Genomic DNA, 5,254 nt, shown 5'->3' with positions numbered 1-5,254 from the left:
CTGTAAAGGAGCTAAACCTTTTGGGCCCATTTTTTATTTACAAAACCTGCTCACACCCAACATATCAATCATCTATCTGCAAATGGTTATTGATTCAGGCAAAAAAAATCTTGAAAAGACTTTTAGCAGACTCAACTCTATTGTCATGCATAATCTTAAGGCAAATTACAACACAATTAGCAAGAAAAATCTTTACAAACATCAGCCAACGCTTTTACGTGAAAGAACAGCCAATTGGCACCATAAAAACATGTGATCATTGTGTAGGATGGAAATGAGGTGTTCCAGGAACATGAGGTGTATTACTTTCATTGTGTAGGATGGATATATTACTTTCATTGTGTAGGATGGATATATTACTTTCATTGTGTAGGATGGATATATTACTTTCATTGTGTAGGATGGATATATTACTTTCATTGTGTAGGATGGAAATGAGGTGTTCCAGGAACATGAGGTGTATTACTTTCATTGTGTAGGATGGAAATGAGGTTCATTGTGTAGGATGGATATATTACTTTCATTGTGTAGGATGGATATATTACTTTCATTGTGTAGGATGGAAATGAGGTGTTCCAGAAACATGAAAACTGCTATACCACTTGTTACAGAAATTTGAATATTTACATACATACCACTTGATTCTTTACATATTTGCTGAAACTTCAAAGGCATGTAGAAGCATTCGTTTGTTGTTCATACATTCCCCATATCAGAAAAAATGTCTCAGATTTTTTAAAAATTTGAAACATCTTCGATATGGAGAAATGTCACTGTAAATCTCATTTGAATGCCAAGATATGTGACTAGTGTCAATTAATAATGAAGTGGCTAGCAGTAAGAGGCAAGCAAGATCCATATAACAGAGTTATTGGCTGAAAACATAGTTATTGGCTGAAATCAATTCACTTGCTGAATTTAATGCCATTAACTGAAACCATTTGGAATAATTCTAATGAGCATTGTGTCTCAGATTTTGAGGAGAACATATGGATGATATTATATGGTCATACACTTGTTACAGAAATTTGAATATCTACATACATACCACTTGATTCTTTACATATTTGCTGAAACTTCAAAGGCATGTAGAAGCATTCGTTTGTTGTTCATACATTCCCCATATCAGAAAAAATGTCTCAGATTTTTTAAAAATTTGAAACATCTTCGATATGGAGAAATTTCACTGTAAATCTCATTTGAATGCCAAGATATGTGACTAGTGTCAATTAATAATGAAGTGGCTAGCAGTAAGAGGCAAGCAAGATCCATATAACAGAGTTATTGGCTGAAAACATAGTTATTGGCTGAAATCAATTCACTTGCTGAATTTAATGCCATTAACTGAAACCATTTGGAATAATTCTAATGAGCATTGTGTCTCAGATTTTGAGGAGAACATATGGATGATATTATATGGTCATACACTTGTTACAGAAATTTGAATATCTACATACATACCACTTGATTCTTTACATATTTGCTGAAATTTCAAAGGCATCAAGAAGCATTCGTTTGTTGTTCATACATTCCCCATTTCAGAAAATATGTATCAGGTTTTTAAAAATTTGAAACATCTTAGATATGGAGAAATTTCACTGTAAATCTCATTTGAATGCCAAGATATGTGACTAGTGTCAATTAATAATGAAGTGGCTAGCAGTAAGAGGCAAGCAAGATCCATATAACAGAGTTATTGGCTGAAAACATAGTTATTGGCTGAAATCAATTCACTTGCTGAATTTAATGCCATTAACTGAAACCATTTGGAATAATTCTAATGAGCATTGTGTCTCAGATTTTGAGGAGAACATATGGATGATATTATATGGTCATACACTTGTTACAGAAATTTGAATATCTACATACATACCACTTGATTCTTTACATATTTGCTGAAATTTCAAAGGCATCTAGAAGCATTCGTTTGTTGTTCATACATTCCCCATATCAGAAAAAATGTCTCAGGTTTTTAAAAATTTGAAACATCTTAGATATGGAGAAATTTCACTGTAAATCTCATTTGAATGCCAAGATGTGTGACTAGTGTCAATTAATAATGAAGTGGCTAGCAGTAAGAGGCAAGCAAGATCCATATAACAGAGTTATTGGCTGAAAACATAGTTATTGGCTGAAAACAATTCACTTGCTGAATTTAATGCCATTCACTGAAACCATTTGGAATAATTCTATTGAGCATTGTGTCTCAGATTTTGAGGAGAACATATGGATGATATTATATGGTCATACACTTGTTACAGAAATTTGAATATCTACATACATACCACTTGATTCTTTACATATTTGCTGAAATTTCAAAGGCATCTAGAAGCATTCGTTTGTTGTTCATACATTCCCCATATCAGAAAAATTGTCTCAGGTTTTTAAAAATTTGAAACATCTTCGATATGGAGAAATGTTCTGGCAATTGCTTCTCTAATGATATTTTGCCTGGTGATATGAGTAATCTTACTATTTTCATATTTCAGAAGCAATAGTTTTTTGACTAATCATATGTATAGACGACTAAGCAATAATTTGATGTTACCATATGTCATGCTTGCAATGTGATATGCATAATCCATAATGTCAAGGTCATATGCATAATCTGATTTGAACCAACAGAAATCGGGTAGAGATGAAGAAAAGAATGGCCGAATTGTAGCATGTAATAAAGATACTCCTTTCCCAAATCCATATTGTAGCATTCAATAGAGATGCAACGGATAATGTAAACAATTTTTTTGTAAGACGTTTCCCAGTAATGGAAGTTCTTTGTGAGACAGATGCCAAATCAAGAGAAGTTTTAGAAGAATATGTTAACTACCAAACAATCACTCGCAAAACTCAGAGATCCGAAGCAATAGAAGCAGGTACATGTAGAAGAACCAAAAAAAATTCATCGATCCATAAAACTCACGAATCCAGATCTTACCGGAGAGGGAAAAAGAACGAGAAATCGAGCCCTAATGATGCTTTCGTTCGGAGAGGGAGGAAGCGAGGGGAGAGCGCGAGGGAGATCACCAAGGGCAAAAGAAGGAATTGCAGCCCTAACGCCAACAGCCAACGCCGAACGCAGGAGGCGCCCCGCGATCCGCATAATGAAGAAAAACCGAACCGCGGGACGCAGCGTTCAGAACGCCGCCGAACGAACGCTCGAAACAAACGGGTAGGCGGCGTTCTGAAAACGCCACCGTCGATGAAAAAGCTGTGCCAAACAGGGCCTCAGTCTGTTCAGACTTTGTAAACGGAGCGCGAAGATGAAAAAATTGAAGTTCGAAAAATTAAAAATTCTTCCCGCCATTTGGTTTCTATTCAGACTTTGTAATTCTGTTAAAGGTAATGCTTCAGTCCATTTTGAGAAAAAATCTGTTGCAACGAGAATAAATGTGTCCTTTTGAGATGAAGTGTCTATATGACCCACTATATTTGTACCCCAACACTCGAAAGACCACAACACTACCATCGGGTGTAGCTCATTCGGAGGTTGATATAGAACCACTCTGTGTATCTGACATTGGTGATAGCCCCTGGTGATTTCCATACAGTCGATGATCATCGTTTTCCAGCAGTACCTCATTATCTTAATTTTCCTCTTCATTTTTGGGTTACTATTGAGCACCGCACAGTCCTGCATGCACTTCCTTGACGATCTTTCGTGCTTCTGACTTGCTTAAGCATATCAACCATATTTTCGTTGAAATATCTGTTGTAAAAGATGTTGTCGACTAAGAAATATGACAACACTCTCTTCTTTAATTGTTGAGCTTCTTACTTGTCCTCTGGGAATTTCCTTATCTTCAGATATTTGATGAACGGTTGTTGTCAATCTTCTGTATCTTTGGCCACTGCAGCGACTGTCACTTTCTTTCCAAAGTCATGTAAGGTGTCCGTGTGAATTTGTGACAGCATTGCCGTCCTTGTGTGGTGTTGGCAATGGAATCTTTTAGCGGACATGCTCACTCTTTAGCGAGCTTGGCTAAAGCATCTGCATGAGCATTATCCGTTCTCGATATTTGGTCACATTATGTTGGGGATTTGCTCCAACAACTTCATCGTATAACAAAAATAATGCTCCAACTTTAGCTGACTTGCAAGATAATGAGATGTGATTCGCTCTAAATGTTGATATCTGTTATTTCCATTAAAATTGCCAACTCCAATTTTGAGATTAGAGCCTCATATTCTGTTTCACTGTTTGTACACGACTCTATCATATGGTAGGAGTACCTTAACATTCCTCGATCTAGCATAACGAAGACAAAATCGATCACTGCTTTGTCGGGTATTATCGTTTGTGAATCCATGACTTTTCGTGTTGACGAACCTCCATCATAGTACATTTCCCAAATTTGAGCATTGGGACGCTCTACATTCATCACTTGCTCGTCCGGTTGATCGTCATTAAACGGAGAATCGGCTAATAAAGGAAGCGCTGCAGAAAATCAACTAAAATATGTCTCTTGACGACGTGAAGAGACACAAAGATTATGCCAAATTACAATGAAATCATTGATCACCTTGCTAACCTTCCGGAAAGTATCGGTCGGGTCATCAAATATTGCAACGGATTAACTTTCGATATTATGATATTTTACCTCCGTCGGTATTAAATCATCGGGTCATCAAATCATCGACCACTTGGCTAAGCTTTTGGGCGGTGAAAATTAAAGATAGAAAATGATTCTCGATAGGAGGATACTTTACCTCTGCTGTCATTAGACAACGACTTAAGTAATAGAGGACGTTTTTCTTACACTCGTCATTGACCTGAGCTAGCAGAGGTCTGAAAGAGTCGTCTAATGTCGTGGTATAAGTATCAACGGTTTACCCAAGACTGGGGCTGTTAATACGGGAGATGTCATTAAGTATTATTTAATACTTTCAAAAGCTTGTTGATATTTATCGTCCCAAGTAAACTTGACATTTTTTTTAGTCAATGTTGTGAAAGGCCGACATCGTCCTGACAAATTAGATATGAAACGTCTTCAATATGACAAATTTGCTTGAAATTACTGTAATTGCTTCAATGTTTTGGGGGGTGACATTCTAAGGCTCTGTTTGGGAGCACTTTTTAGGTGCGGCGCGGGCATTCGCCGTGACTTCTCGCGAAAGCTGTCCGTTTGGTTCGCGACTTTGGGCAATTTGGCGGCGGCAGCGGGGCGAAAGCGGGCCGCGGGATATTTGTGGCTTCTCCCGCTTTCGACCTAAATTTTACCCTTTTCCCTCTACCTACCCTCGGTGGGTCCCGCTC

Source organism: Phalaenopsis equestris, unplaced genomic scaffold (genome assembly GCF_001263595.1).
Source record: "Phalaenopsis equestris unplaced genomic scaffold, ASM126359v1 Scaffold000002, whole genome shotgun sequence".
In the NCBI taxonomy this organism is placed as follows: domain Eukaryota; kingdom Viridiplantae; phylum Streptophyta; class Magnoliopsida; order Asparagales; family Orchidaceae; genus Phalaenopsis; species Phalaenopsis equestris.
This window is presented reverse-complemented; position numbering follows the sequence as displayed.